Raw genomic sequence first — 16992 nt, 5'->3', positions numbered from 1 at the left:
AGTGTCTGTGGCAATTATGGAAAATAAATATAAATGCATTTCCTTGGTGAATTTAACGAAGAATGATCTAAGATTTGAATTTATTATTTCTCTCCCTCCAATATCTTCCACTGTTTCTCTCTGTTGCATGAATCTGTGTCTTTACCAGCTTGAATAACAGAATCAATTTCTCTCTCTCTCTCTCTCTCTCTCTCTCGCTCGCTCGCTCGCTTGCTCCCTCTCGTTCTCTTTCTCTCCGTCTCTCTCCCTCTCTCCCTCTCTCTCCCTCTCCCCTCTCTCTCTTTCTCTGTCTCTACCCCCATTGAGCCACACAAAAAGCACCATATGGGGAAAAATTAGTGATACCTAAAGAAATGTTTCATAGTGTTTTTCAAGTGAATAAATAACTGACTTCAACTGATCTGGATAAAAAACATTACAAATACCATTTTTATGCACTATTTATATATTTTATTCAATATTTGTGGTGGGTATTCATTTTTAAAAAACAGCTTTGATCCTATTTACCATTTTCCAAATGTGATCATTGTAACACTTACATAGATACACATTCATTACACTCTGGGTCAGAAGCATTGAAAAACATATTTTAAAATAACAGCTATGCCTTACATCAGATTATAATGATTGGTTACTTAAAACTCAAGGCAAGTAAGGTTGGTTGTTCCATTAGTCCCTTAAAGAGAGGTTATACAAAGGAAATGCATACAGTTGGCATTGTTCTACGTCTGAAGTGACCTCAGAGTATATTATTAACTCTGGTTTTGAGATTAAGCAAAAAGGCCAGTCATAGTAAAAGAAATTTCTCCTGAGAAATTTTTATTAAAAATTCATTACCATTGGTGTAGACTTGAGGTAAAGGTAGCTTGGCCTTCACAGAGTGATTTTGACCTGAAGGAGAATTTTCTCATAGATGCCCCAAATATTTCCGTGTGGTTTTCCTGCCTGGATTTGGGAAATGGGTTATTTGGGTCTCAGAAGTATGGGAATGTAAGTTCCCTCAGACTAAGGAGTCATTAGGAGAACCAAGAACCAGGTTGACCTGTGGCAGCTTGGACAAGTGCTGGCTCCTGAGGCAGGCAGTGCTCCAGAGGAGTTAAAGTCATAGGAGATGCATATACATCGACATCATGTGACAGCAATATTTGCCAAGTGAACCCGTTGCTCTCTTCTCAGTAGAATGCATCTGCCATTGAGGGATGTGATGAAATTTCCTGGGATAGCTTCCTGGCTTCTTTGCACACAGTAGTAATATGCAGCAATGCTTTGGATCCTTAGGTCTTCTCTGGGCTAAGCTGCTTACTCAAAACTATTTTGAAGAAGTCACACCTAATGCTGGATATCCTTGGATCATCCCATGGTGTTTGGGGCACACAGACCTACTACATAAATAGCTCTTTATTTTTCCTTCCTCACTTTTCTCTCCTTCATTCTTGTCTCTTACACTCTATCTCCACATGTGTACCTAGCCCCAGACATGAGTATGTGACTGTTTACAGAGGACATAGAAAGTCTTAAAGTGACTTAGGGACTTTGGAAAAACAGAAGACAGTGAAGTATTTTGAGTGATCCTTAGTGATTAGAGTAGGGTGTGATGGAGCTGTGGGCTGGGGAGAAGAGAGAGATTGTCACAGATCTCGAGATTCCTTATTATGATTGCATGGCTATGTGCAGGAGATGGTTCAGATGGGGGCCCAAACCCAGGGCGTGGCAGGCATGAAGGCAGGTGGTATGGAATGCTTCTCCTTTTGCTATGTCCTCATCCACACATAAGATTCCTGGGCTTCCTGACTTCTCAACAATTGTTGTGAATGTACGCTGCTGCCCTCTGGTGGTAGGCGGGTTGGAAGACATGCTGCGGCATCAACCTGGACCCTGATGACTGGGTGCCTGAAGACTCAGACCTTAGTTAATGGAAAAAAGAATCAAAGGTATTGGCAAATATTCTTATCTCCTGGCTCCAGCTTGAAAATGTGAATAGAGCTGCCTGTGCTTTGCCCTGAATCCACCCCAGAGCTATATTCTGGTAGATTGAAGCTGTCTACTCTCCCAGGGGCCCAGCTGAGGTTGTTGGAATTCACCCTTTTGGCATTTGTTCATCTTCCCTTATAACCTAATCTCTCAGCTACAACCAACTCTCTCATCTACCAGCACAGGGTTCTCCTGGGAAGACTGGGGGACAAGCATCTTTAAACTTACAGCATTCTTGTGGTCTGAATTCCAAATGTTTGCGCACTCATGACAAGCTTGGCAGCTGTACAGCAGGTACTTTATTGTTAATGACGTAGTCATAAGCCAGGTATCTCGGCCCTGAGAACAAAAAATTATTAATCTGAGTCAAGCTCTCAGATAGGAAAATGGAAACACCATTACCATATAGATGGACTTTGCTATGATTTTTACTACTCTGTCCACTGCATGTATGTATGAACGATAAAGGCGGCATCTTACCACTACAAGACAGGATATTAAAAACAAAGAGAATTTATTGAACTTTCTAGAAGCTATTTGACTTTTCCTATGAACTGTGGTCCTCCACTGCCAGGTTGCTGACCTGGCTCCCCAACAAACACCCCTAACATCTATTTATATTATATTCTGATGACATAACCCAACCTGGTGCCGCCTGAGACTCCATTGTAAAGAAAAAATATACAGCTCACATCCACAGGTTGATGGAGGACATCAGAGGCAAAGATCATTCTCACACAAACAACTGGCAAGATTGTTGGTAATTGATCTTCACCAGGCATCTGGGGTCCATGCAACTTTCTGAGTTACTCAGATTAAAGTACATTTCACTTAAACTGGACATCCTGGTTCAAGATTATGCCAGGTTTGTATTCAAATTAATCTAAAACAGGGAGCCCTTACCTAGGAAGGGTTCGAAATATGAAATAAACACCTCAGCAACTTTAGGGAAACTGACTTCAGCAAGCTTCAGCCTGCCAGGGGATGGAAAACTTTACTTGCTAGGTTTGCAGGTACCTTTTTGTTGAGGCCGGCCAACAGCTCACATGTATGGGTTCAGCAATGCCTCTACAAGAATTATGCCAATTGTCACAACAAAATTTGTGACTCTTAGGCTATATTGGGAGCTAGAGGTCATCCTCCTCATCTTTATTGTCTCTATGGCCTGATGAATCAGACCAAAAGCCATAATATGTACTGGAATGCTTTTAGAATGAAAATTAGTAGCTGCCATCTGCACACTCTTGGGGGCAGGGATGCACACCTGGTACAGTCAGGCTGAAGGGTGTTGATTGACCTGCTTGAAAAACAAAATCCAGACAGTGAAAGGCAACAGTACACAGTTTCTTTGTGGAAGCACAGGTACTTTATTCAGTTGCAAATTAGCAACAATCAAGATCAGGCTCTGGCCTCCAGGTGTGTGGGAGCTGGCTTTTAGAATTAGTAAAAAGGCCAGAGATTCTCTGGAAGTGGAGGCTGTGCTCTGAATCAACTTTGCTAGATAATCAAGATTTTTAGCTATCTTCAATAGGAATCTCTAATATTGGACTTATTACAAGACCAGTCCAAGACTGTGTTAGAATAACTGGTCACCTTTAAGAAAAGAGAAAAATCATTATGACTATTATATGACTAATATTTCTAGTCAGAATATACAGTCTCTGATGTTCATTTTGCCATAAAGTTTTAAAAGCTTGAAGCAAGAGAGCTTCACTAGTCCAAACTGGAAAAATGGAAAGCAAGGATGGGTCGAAAACATGTACCCAATTTAGCTTCCTTGTCAGTTCAGTCAGGGCACTGAGCCAACTCACCTGCCAGCTTGTCAAACGAATTAGCCATCATGCTTCTGCAGTGTTCCATGGAGAGAACCTATGTTTTTCCTTTCCCTAATAAGGTAGCTGTTTAGGATCAAACCATATGCCAATAAGTAGATCCTTTTAAGATACTATAAAGCATTAAGTTCTTTGACATCCAAATTTCAAAATTCTAAAATAAAAGTATGATTTAAATAATGTGCACAGAAATACACTAAATAATATGCACAGGGATATAATTTCCCCCTTCTTTGTCTTTTAAGAAGTTAAAGTTTTTTTTGTTTGTTTGTTTTTTTTTGTTTTTTTGTTTTTTTTTTTTGTTTTTTTTGTTTTGTTTTTATCGTAAACTTTTTTTTAATTAGGTATTTTCCTCGTTTACATTTACAATGTTATCCCAAAAGTCACCCATACCCACCCCACCCCCCATTCCCCTACCCACCCACTCCCCCTTTTTGGCCCTGGTGTTCCTCTGTACTGGGGCATATAAAGTTTGCAAGTCCAAAGGGCCTCTATTTCCAGTGATGGCCAACTAGACCATCTTTTGATACATATGCAGCTAGAGTCAAGAGCTCCGGGGTACTCGTTAGTTCATATTGTTGTTCCACATATAGGTTTGCAGTTCCCTTTAGTTCCTTGGGTACTTTCTCTAGCTCCTCCATTGGGGGCCGTGTGACCCATCCAATAGCTGACTGTGATCATCCACTTCTGTGTTTGCTAGGCCCTGGCATAGTCTCACAAGAGACAGCTATATCTGGGTCCTTACAGCAAAATCTTGCTAGTGTATGCAATGGTGTCAGCGTTTGGAAGCTGATTATGGGATGGATCCCTGGATATGGCAATCACTAGATGGTCCATCCTTTCGTCACAGCTCCAAATTTTGTCTCTGTAACTCCTTCCATGGGTGTTTTGTTCCCATTTCTAGGAATGGGCAAAGTGTCCACACTTTGGTCTTCATTCTTAAAGTTAAAGTTTTAAAGTTCCACAATATCTTGTCCTTTAGAATTAATAACTTGTTGACAAAACATCTCAAATACTTGACTGTTATAGTCAGTATTCACGTAACATGGGCAGTGATTAATAGCACTTTGAATTGTTTCTCTTAAAGAGTGAGTGGTTGATGTCCAGGACTCCACAGAAAGTTGTCTGCACAGACCAGAGTGTGGACCTCAGAAGCTAACAGCTTCTGGGACAGGCGAGAGCCACAGAGCTTCTGAGGCAGCGCCGTTTTCGGGCTCCAGACATCTGGCCATCTTCCCGGCCAGATGACAGGGGTCTGCCCAGCCTGGGAGGCTAGGATTTTGACTCAGGAGCGGCGGGAGCCACCTTGGTTCCCGGACTCAGCAGAAAGCAGCCTGCACAGGTGAGAGTGTGGACTACAGAAGCTAACAGCTTCTGGGACAGGCAAGAGTGACAGAGCTTTTGAGGCAGCGCCATATTCGGGCTTCAGACATCCGGCCACCTTCCCGGCCAGAGGTCAGGTGTCTGCCCGGACGGAGAGGCCCTAGCCTCAGGATCCGCGGGAGCCATTTTGGTTCCGGGACTTCACAGAAAGTAGTCTGCACAGATGAGAGTGTGGACTACTGAAATTAACAGCTTCTGGGACAGGTGAAAGCAACACAGCTTCTGGAAAAGGTTCTATTTTGGCCCTTCATCTTCGGCCAGGAGAAGGTCCAAACACCAGATAAGTGTGCACCTTCCCTGTAAGAGGTGAGCTTGCCTGCAGACAGCGCTCTGACCACTGAAACTCAGAGGAGAGATCTAGTCTCCCAGGTCTGCTGATAGAGGGTAACAGAATCACCAGAGGAACAATCTCTAAACAGAGACAACTATAACAACTAACTCCAGGTATTACCAGATGGCGAAAGGTAAAAGTAAGAATCTTACTAACAGAAACCAAGACCACTCACCATCATCAGAACCCAGCACTCCCACTTTGCCAAGTCCAGGGCAACCCAACACACCCGAAAAGCTAGACCCGGATTTAAAAGCATATCTCATGATGATGGTAGAGGACATCGAGAAAGACTTTAATAACTCACTTAAAGAAATACAGGAGGGGCCACCTTCCTGGTGAGAGCACAGGGGTCCGCCCGACCCGAGAAGTTTCTTCCATAGGCCCTGGCGGCCGGAGCCTCCTTGGCTCCGGGACTCCGCGGAGGGCAGGCTGCACGGGTGAGGGTGTGGAATACAGAGGCCAGCCGTTTCTGGGACAGGCGAGAGCCAGAGAGCTTCTGAGGTGGTACCATCTACAGCTCCAGACAACCGGCCACCTTCCTAGTGAGAGCACAGGGGTCCGCCCGGCCTGAGAGTTTTCTGCCACAGGCCCCCGCGGCGGGAGCCTCCTTGGCTCCGGGACTCCGCGGAGGGCAGGCTGCACTGGTAAGGGTGTGGAATACAGAGGCCAGCCATTTCTGGAACAGGCAAGAGCCAGAGAGCTTCTGAGGTGGCACAAACTTCGGCTCCAGACAATCGGCCACCTTCCTGGCCAAAGCAACAGAGCTCCTGGGAAAAATCCTGTTTTGGGCCTTCATCTTCAGCCAGGAGAAGGTCCAAACACCAGATAACTGTGCACCTTCCCTGAAAGAGGAGAGCTTGCCTGCAGAGACTGCTCTGACCACTGAAACTCAGAGGAGAGAGCTAGTCACCCACGTCTGCTGATAGAGGGTAACAAAATCAACAGAGTAATAATCTCTAAAAAAAGACAACTATAACAACTAAATCCAGAGATTGCCAGATGGCGAAAGGAAAAAGTAAGAATCCTACTAACAGAAACTAGGACCACTCACCATCATCAGAACCCAGAACGCCCACTTTGCCCAGTCCAGAGGATCCTAACACAACTGAAAAGGTAGACCTGGATTTAAAAACATATCTCATGATGATGGTAGAGGACATAAAGAAGGAATTTAATAATTCACTTAAAGAAATACAGGAGAACACTCCTAAAGAGTTACAAGTCCTTAAAGAAAAACAGGAAAACACAACCAAACAGGTAGAAGTCTTTATAGAAAATCAGGAAAACACTTCCAAACTGATGATGGAAATGAACAAAACCATACTAGACCTAAAAAGGGAAGTAGACACAATGAAGAAAACCCAAAGTGAGGCAACACTGGAGATAGAAACCCTAGGAAAGAAATCTGGAACCATAGATGCCAGCATCAGCAACAGAATACAAGAGATGGAAGAGAGAATCTCAGGTGCAGAAGATTCCATAGAGAACATCGGCACAACAATCAAAGAAAATGGAAAATGCAAAAAGATCCTAACTCAAAACATCCAGGAAATCCAGGACACAATGAGAAGACCAAACCTATGCATAATAGGAGTGGATGAGAATGAAGAATTTCAACTCAAAGAACCAGCAAACATCTTCAACAAAATTATTGAAGAAAACTTCCCAAATCTAAAGAAAGAGATGCCCATGAACATACAAGAAGCCTACAGAACTCCAAATAGACTGGACCAGAAAAGAAATTCCTCCTGACACATAATAATCAGAACATCAAATGCACTAAATAAAGATAGAATACTAAAAGCAGTAAGGGAAAAAGGTCAAGTAACATATAAAGGCAAGCCTATCAGAATTACACCAGATTTTTCATCAGAGGCTATGAAAGCCAGAAGAGCTTGGAAAGATGTTATACAGACACTAAGAGAACACAAATTCCAGCCCAGGCTACTATACCCAGCCAAACTCTTAATTATCATAGATGGAGAAACCAAAGTATTCCACGACAAAAATAAATTCACCCATTATCTCTCCACGAATCCAGCCCTTCAAAGGATAATATCAGAAAAAAAGAAAAAAACCAATACAAGGACGGGAACCACGCCCTAAAAAAACCAAGAAGATAATCCATCAACAAAACTAAAAGAAGACAGCCACAAGAACAGAATGCCAACTTTAACAACAAAAATAACAGGAAGCAACAATTACTTTTCCTTAATATCAATAGTCTCAACACCCCAATAAAAAGACATAGACTAACAAACTGGCTACAAAAACATGACCCAACATTTTGCTGCTTACAGGAAACTCATCTCAGAGAAAAAGATAGACACTACCTCAGAATTAAAGGCTGGAAAACAATTTCCAAGCAAATGGTATGAAGAAACAAGCTGGAGTAGGCATCCTAATATCTGATAAGATTGACTTCCAACCCAAAGTCATCAAAAAAGACAAGGAGGGGCACTTCATACACATCAACGGTAAAATCCTCCAAGAAGAACTCTCAATTATGAATATCTATGCTCCAAATACAAGGGCAGCTACATTCATTAAAGAAACGTTAGTAAAGCTCAAAGCACACATTGCACCTCACACAATAATAGTGGGAGACTTCAACACACCACTTTCACCAATGGACAGATCATGGAAACAAAAACTAAACAGGGACACAGTGAAACTAACAGAAGTGATGAAACAAATGGACTTAACAGATATCTACAGAACATTTTATCCTAAAACAAAAGGATATACCTTCTTCTCAGCACCTCATGGTACCTTCTCTAAAATTGACCACATAATTGGTCACAAAACAAACCTCAACATATACAAAAATATTGAAATTGTCCCATGCGTCCTATCAGACCACCATGGTCTAAGGCTGATCTTCAATAACAAAATAAATAATAGAAAGCCAACATTCACATGGAAACTGAACAACACTCTTCTCAATGATACCTTGGTCAAGGAAGGAATAAAGAAAGAAATTAAGGACTTTTTGGAGTTTAATGTAAATGAAGCCACAACATACCCAAACTTATGGGACACAATGAAAGCATTCCTAAGAGGAAATCTCATAGCTCCGAGTGTCTCCAAAAAGAAACTGGAGAGAGCACACATTAACAGCTTGACAACACATCTAAAAGCTCTAGAACAAAATGAAGCAAATTCACCCAAGAGGAGTACATGACAGGAAATAATCAAACTCAGGGGCGAAATCAACAAAGTGGAAACAAGAAGAACTATTCAAAGAATCAACCAAATGTGGAGCTGGTTCTTTGAGAAAATCAACAAGATAGACAAACCCTTAGCCAGACTCACTAGAGGGCACAGAGAAAGCATTCAAATTAACAAAATCAGAAATGAAAAGTGAGACACAACAACAGATCCTGAAGAAATCCAAAACTCCATCAGATCCTTCTACAAAAGGCTATACTCAACAAAACTGGAGAACCTGGATGAAATGGAGAAGTTTCTAGATAGACACTAGGCACCAAAGTTGAATCAAGATCCGGTTAAATGATCTAAACAGCCCTATATCCCCCAAAGAAATAGAAGCAGTCATTAATAGTCCCTGAACCAAAAAAAAAAAAAAAAAAACCCAGGACCAGATGGGTTTAATGCAGAGTTCTATCAGACCTTCAAAGAAGATCTAATTCCAGTTCTTCACAAACTATTCCACAAAATATAAACAGAAGGTACTCTACCCAACCCATTCTATGAAGCCACAATTATTCTGATACCTAAACAGCAAAGAGACACAACAAAGATAGAGAACCTCAGACCAATTTCCCTTATGAATATTAATGCAAAATACTCAATTAAGTTTTTGGTAACTGAATCCAAGAACACATCAAAACAATCATCCATCCTGACCAAGTAGGTTTCATCCCAGGGATGCAGGATTGGTTCAATATACGGAAATCCATCAAGGTAATCCATTATATAAACAATCTCAAAGACAAAAACCACATGATCATCTCCTTAGATGCTGAGAAAGCATTTGACAAAATCCAACACCCATTCATGATAAAATTGTTGGAAAGATCAGGAATTCAATGCCAATACCTAAACATGATAAAAGCAATCTACAGCAAACCAGTAATCAACATCAAAGTTAATGGTGAGAAGCTGGAAGCAATTCCACTGAAATCAGGGACTAGACAAGGCTGACCACTCTCTCCCTACCTATTCAACATTGTACTTGAAGTCCTAGCCAGAGCAATTAGACAACAAAGAGAGATCACGGGGATAAAAATTGGAAAAGAAGAAGTCAAAATATCACTTTTTGCAGATGATATGATAGTATATATAAGTGACCCTAAAAATTTTACCAGAGAACTCCTAAGCCTGATAAACAGCTTCAGTAAAGTAGCTGGATATAAAATTAACTCAAACAAGACAATGGCATTTCTGTACACAAAGGATAGACAGGCTGATAAAGAAATTAGGGAAACAACACCCTTCTAAATAGTCACAAATAATGTAAAATACCTTGGTGTGACGCGAACTAAGGAAGTGAAAGATCTATATGATAAGAACTTCATGTCTCTGAAGAAAGAAATTAAAGAAGATCTCAGAAGATAGAAAGATCTCCCATGTTCATGGATTGGCAGGATCAATATAGTAAAAATGGCTTTCTTGCCAAAAGCAATCTACAGATTCAATGCAATCCCCATCAAAATTCCAACTTAATTCTTCAACGAATTAGAAAGGGCAATCGGCAGATTCATCTGGAATAACAAAAAACCTAGGATAGCAAAAACTCTTCTCAAGGGTAAAAGAACCTGTGTTGGAATCACCATGCCCGACCTAAAGCTGTACTACAGAGCAACTGTGATAAAAACTGCATGGTACTGGTATAGTGACAGACAAGTAGAGCAATGGAACAGAATTGAAGACCCAGAGATGAACCTACACACCTATGGTCACATGATCTTTGACAAGAGAGCTAAAACCATCCAGTGGATAAAAGACAGCATTTTCAACAAATGGTGCTGGCACAACTGGCTGTTATCATGTAGAAGAATGCGAACTGATCAATTCCTATCTCCTTGCACTAAGGACAAATCTAAGTGGATTAAGGAACTCCACATAAATCCAGAGACACTGAAACTTATAGAGGAGAATGTAGGGAAAAGCCTCAAAAATATGGGTACAGCAGAAAAATTCCTGAATAGAACAACAATGGCTTGTGCTGTAAGAGTGAGAATCGATAAATGGTACCTCATAAAATTGCAGAGCTTCTGCAAGGCAAAAGACACCGTCAATAAGACAAAAAGTCCACCAACAGATTGGGAAAGGATCTTTACCTATCCCAAATCAGATAGGGGATTAATATCTAATATATTTATGAATTCAAGAAGTTAGACTCCATAAAATCAAATAACCCCATTAAAAATGGGGCTCAGAACTGAAAAAAGAATTCTCACCTGAGAAATACAAATGGCAGAGAAGCACCTGAAAAAAAAATGTTCATCATCCTTAATCAACAGGGAAATGCAAATCAAAACAACCCTGAGATTCCACATCACACCAATCAGAATGGCTAAGATGAAAAATTCAGGTTACATCAGATGCTGGCGAGGATGTGGAGAAAGAGGAACACTCCTCCATTGTTGGTGGGATTGCAAGCTTGTATAACCACTCTGGAAATGTGATTCCTCAGACAATTGGACATAGTACTACCGTAGGATCCTGCAATACCTCTCCTGGGCATATATCCAGAAGATGTCCCAACTGGTAAGAAGGACACATGCTCCACTATGTTCATAGCAGCCTTATTTATAATAGCCAGAAGCTGGAAAGAACCCAGATGACCCTCAACAGAGGAATGAATACAGAAAATGTTGTACATTTACACAATGGAGTACTACTCAGCTATTAAAATGAATGAATTTTTGAAATTCCTAGGCAAATGGTTGGACCTGGAGGGCATCATCCTGAGTGAGGTAACCAATCACAAAGGAACTCACAGAACATGTACTCACTGATAAGTGGATATTAGCCCAGAAACTCAGGATACCCAAGATATAAGATACAATTTGCTAAACGCATGAATCGCAAGAAGAACAAAGACCAAAGCGTGGACACTTTGCCCCGTCTTAGAATTGGGAACAAAACACCCATGGAAGGAGTTACAGAGACAAAATTAGGGGCTGTGATGAAAGGATGGACCACCTTGTGATTGCCATATCCAGGGATCCATCCCATAATCAGCTTCCAAATGCTGACACCATTGCATACACTAGCAAGATTTTGCCTAAAGGACCCAGATATAGCTGTCTCTTGTGAGACAATGCCATGGCCTAGCAAACACAGAAGTTGATGCTCACAGTCAGCTATTGGATGGATCACAGGGCCTCCAATGGAGGAGCTAGAGAAAGTACCCAAGGAGCTAAAGGGAACTGCAACCCTATATGTGGAACAACAATATGAACTAACCAGTACCCCGGAGCTCTTGTCCCTAGCTGCCTATGTATCAAAAGATGGCCTAGTTGGCCATTACTGGAAAGAGAGGCCCATTGGACTTGCAAACTTTATATGCCCAGTACAGCGGAACGCCAGGGCCAAAAAGGGGGAGTTGGTGGGTAGAGCAGTGGGGGGGGGGTGGGTATGGGGGAATTTTGGGATAGCATTGGGAAATGAAAATGAGGAAAATACCTAATTAAAAAAAAGAATGAAGTAGAAATAAAAAAATGAGTGGTTGTAACTAGAAGGCTTGAAAAGTTATTAATAGTTACATGTGCATAATTTATTTATTAACTTAGGAATAAGAGCATTTATTTGCAGCAATTTATTAAGTCTAATTCCTCAAGAATTCACACCCTTATGTGGAAACAAGTAGTAACTGAGGACACTGAGGAAAGAATTTTATAGGCACAATTTTCAAGAATACTAAAATATTATATTAAACCATAATTGTTTTGAATATATAAAGAATATGTAGGACCTATAGACTGCCTGAGATATAAATCCAACATGGCATTGCTTTAAGTTATCTAGGCAATCGAGAAAAATTTATTAAATGTCTAAAACCAGCCTTCTTAAAAGGACAGCATTTTTTCTATGAGTTGTATATGCATAAGCAATTGCAAATTTGAGATTAATAGCATCTGAAGGACGAAAAATCTTAAGCAATTGTGAGCTCTGACATAATATTTACTATTAATATACAAATGAAGGTTTGATTGTTCAGCATTTTAAAACACCATCTACAGCACACAACGTAATTATCTGTGCTAAAACAGTGGGAAGAATAAGCATGTGATCTAATTTACATCTACTTACTTCCCATACAGGGGTTGTTTTTAAACACAATAATTGGGATGTATGCACGCATGGATTTATAGAAGCTACAGAAGCATGCATAAAAACAATTCTTAACTTATCTTTGGGATATTGATTGTCAATCTTATTTAAAATGATGGTATGCAATAGATTAATATTTTGTAATAACTAAATTAATTGCTGTTTTGAACACAGAACAGACACTTAGTCAGGTTTTTAAGACACAAATTTTGTTATAGGTTTTCTAAAATACACAAGTATATCTTACAATCCTTTATTAGTACCAAAGTAGTTTTAATAGGATGTAGAAACTGTGTTTTGAGGTGAACGACACCTCGGCCTTGCACACCCTTGGCCTTCCTCTCAGGCAGAAGAGGCTGAAGGCAGCCCAATCTGTTGTAGGCCAGAAAGCCCACCCTGAGTCTTAGTGCAAAAATTATGGCTACCCAGGTCGGGACAGGTGGAGGCTTATGGGGCAATGGCAAGGGCAGCCCTCTCTTGAGTTCCTTACAAAGCCTCCCACTTTCTGGAGACCTCCCGAACCACTACAGCTCAGGGAAAGCTGTGTGCCCCAAGGTCCCGCCCCACAGCAGCCAGCAGCTAGCTGGCTCCACGTGGGCCAACAATTGGCTGGGAGGATGAGAAAATGACTTTACAATAATGTTTTCTCTTGCCAAAGAATTGTTGTTGGCACAGCTAATATTTGATTAACATTGATTATTATTAATAACAATTGAGACTGCAAGCTTATACAACCACTCTGGAAATCAGTCTGGCTGTTTCTCAGAAAATTGGACATGGTACTACTGAAGGATCCCGCAATACCTCTACTGGGCATATATCCAGAAGATGTACCAACTAGTAAGAAAGAAACATGTTCCACTATGTTCATAGCAGCCTTATTTATAATAGCCAGAAGCTGGAAAGAACCCAGATGCCCCACAACAGAGGAATGGATACAAATAATGTGGTACATTTACACAATGGAGTGCTACTCAGCTGTTAAAAAGAATGAATTTATGAAATTCCTTGGCAAATGGTTGGACCTGGAGGGCATTATCCCGAGTGAGGCAACCCAATCACAAAAGAACTCAAGTGATATGTACTTCTGATAAGTGGATATTCGCCCAGAAACTTAGAATACCCAAGATATAAGTTACAATTTGCAAAACTCATGAAACTCAAGGAGAAGGAAGACCAAAGTGTGGACACTTTGCCCCTTCTTAGAGTTGGGAACAAAATACCCATGGAAGGAGTTACATAGACAAAGTTTGGATCTGAGAGAAAAGGATGGACCATCTAGAGACTCCCATATCCAGGGATCCATCCCATAATCAGCCTCCAAAGGCTGACACCATTGCATACACTAGCAAGATTTTGCTGAAAGGACCCTGATATAGCTATCGCTTTTGAGACTATGCCGGAGTCTTGCAAACACATAAGTGGATGCTCACAGTCAGCTATTGGATGGATCACAGCGCCCCCAATGGAGGAGCTAGAGAAAATACCCAAGGATCTAAAGGGATCTGCAACCCTATAGGTGGAACAACATTATATATATAGGTGAACTATCCAGTACCCCGAAGCGCTTGACTCTAGATGCATATATATAAAAAGATGGCCTAGTCGGCCATCACTGGAAGGAGAGGCCCATTGGACTTGCAAATTTTATATGCCTCAGTACAGGGGAATGCCAGGGCCAAAAAGTGGGAGTGGGTGGGTAGGGGAGTGGGGGGGAGGGTATGGGGAACTTTTGGGATAGCATTAGAAATATAAATGAGGACAATACCTAATAAAAATAATTAATAACAATTATAAAAGCTTTCTTTATTTTCTGCAAAGCCTTCTGTAGTAAACTAAAACCCTAAGTAATAAAAAGATATCGCCTCTGAATCTTTTCAGGAGCAACAGCTACTCCCCAAAACTTAAAAGCTCCTTGTGTGAGAGCAAGGATTTAAAGTAAACTTCCCTTGAGAGGCATTAGCTAATAAAATATTTCTACTTAGAAAACAATGTACACTGGAAGATTCAAACTCTTGGCTTGTTGTATAGAAGCAGAAATGATAAAAATTTCGTACATAATGTAGATCAATATTTATCCATATCTAGAGGCAAAATATTCCAGTTATTTTAAACTTACTTGAAGCAAAACCTTTACAATCATTAAGATGCAAAGGAGAGAGAGAAAAAAGAAACACACTTTTATATCTATAATAACTATATAAAATGTAGGCAAGCCAGATTATAATGCCTTTATAAATTTTACAGTCTGATTGATCCTTTATAAACTATGGATTTGAACTTTATTAAAACAGCATCTGGCTAGATCTGCAAAGATGCTCTTTTAGCTAAAGGGAATTTCCCCTGGAGGCAAATCTCCAGAGCTTCCCTAGGCACTGTTTGCAAGACAAAGGAAAGTCACACAAACCAAGCAAAAGCTGCTCTGAGCTTAGTTCCTCTTGCCATGAGGATGATATTAGAATTACTAAGTTTCTTTTGCAACATTAGATTATATCTATAACTTTGGGAAAGCAAAACCCAATTTCAAAACAATTTATCACTTTAAGAATCAACATTAAAACTTCACTACTACATTGCAAAATTTGGCTGCCAATTTATATCTATGAATGCATGACAATGTAAGTTTTAACGCTTCATAAAAGAGACATTGCTTTAAATTTTATCTTAATCTTACTTTCTAGGATAACAATCACATTAAATATTATCTCAGTTAAAAGTATCTTAGGAGGCCCAGTTTTTTGGCCTGCTCCACCACATGTTTGAAAAGATTCCTGAGTTGCCAAATTAAGGCTAAACTTCTGTTACCAATATAACAATTATTTAATCTTAACCAATAATTTATGAGCTGATTGTGAAGACACACTGAGCATATTACTAGTTAAAAAGAAGAAGAAGAAGAAGAAGAAGAAGAAGAAGAAGAAGAAGAAGAAGAAGAAGAAGAAGAAGAAGAAGAAGAAGAAGCTATACCAGCACTTTTCTAAATTTTCACATAGCTCTAAACACATGCACAAAACACACAAAGCAGAAACCAACAGCTCCAGACATGTGGAACCCCTACTTGTCCTCAATGAGCAGGCAAAAGAATTAGAAGGGTAAGCTTCCTTTTCATAAACAAAACTTGGTCCATCTTGACCAATCTCTGGAGACCACCAGGTGACTCTTGCTCTCCCACTTCCCAGGGTGTCCCCTGGTGAGGTGACAGTCTTCCTAGCACATCTGCTGACCACAGCCTGAAGGGACAGCTGCAAATATCAAGCGCACATTTCATAAAATCCCATTGTCTATAAACACCAGAGAAAACAAACTCAGGCAGATCTAAACTCAGACTGCACCATGTTTCAGAGGCACGAAACAAAACACAGACAACAAACCAATACAACAAGCACATGTTCAATTCCGGAAACATAAGACAGACACTTAGAATGAAGACACCAGCTGGCACACACACAAGAGGGGGATTCCCCAATTTTCTCTCTGTCCCTGGGAGAGTTTCAAAATCCACTTTCTTTCTGCCTAATGCAGTTTCCAACTGCGGCCATCTGCCTGATTATTAAATCCCTTTTATTAAAACCTAATATTTCTCTCTCCTAAAAAAACAGCTTCTAGAAGCTGCAGCCAAAGGCCTGCCTGTTGAGTTCCTAGTTCCCGGTAGCTCACTGCTAAACCTAAGTGAATCCAGCGTGCTGGTATAGCACTGATCCATCTTATCCCATACCAACCTTCTGTGGTACAAATTTTAATTCTTTTCTTCTTGCATGGAGCTACAAATCAGCAGTGTTTCTTCCAAATGTCCTCTGCCTTTCTCAGGTCCTGCATTGGTTCGCCAAATTGTTGAGGCTGGCCAGTGGCTCACATGTCCGGGTTCGAGCCTGGAAGGCATCTTGGAATCTGGAAGAAAAGAGGGAATCTAGGCTATGAGAGAAAGGATGGAACCAAGACAATAGTCTGATCAAGGTTCAATTTTAATATAGGGGAACACGTGCTTATAAAGAGGGGGGCCCACTCCCACTGAATCATCCTTGGAGTCCAGCTGCATGTGTCCACATGTAGGCAATGGAACAGCTAGGCAGCAGGTAGCAGCAGCAGCAGTGGTTGAATAATAGGGTGGCAGGCTCCACTCCAGGTGATCTCCTAGTGACAAGTCAAGCCTGCTCAGCCTGTTTTCAG

General features: G+C 40.8%; 1 long non-coding RNA gene across 1 annotated transcript; it reads right to left on the bottom strand.

Annotated features, from left to right (window-relative positions):
- Positions 1-543: 543 nt before the first annotated feature.
- Gm42218 lies at positions 544-16724 on the bottom strand. The gene is made up of 3 exons (XR_880810.3): positions 16545-16724; positions 2200-2310; positions 544-1904 (listed from the first exon to the last, which is right to left on the bottom strand). It is a non-coding gene; the product is annotated as a predicted gene, 42218 (long non-coding RNA).
- Between the last annotated feature and the right edge of the window lie 268 nt (positions 16725-16992).

Source organism: Mus musculus, chromosome X (genome assembly GCF_000001635.26).
Source record: "Mus musculus strain C57BL/6J chromosome X, GRCm38.p6 C57BL/6J".
NCBI classification, from domain to species: Eukaryota; Metazoa; Chordata; class Mammalia; order Rodentia; family Muridae; genus Mus; species Mus musculus.
This window is presented reverse-complemented; position numbering and strand designations above follow the sequence as displayed.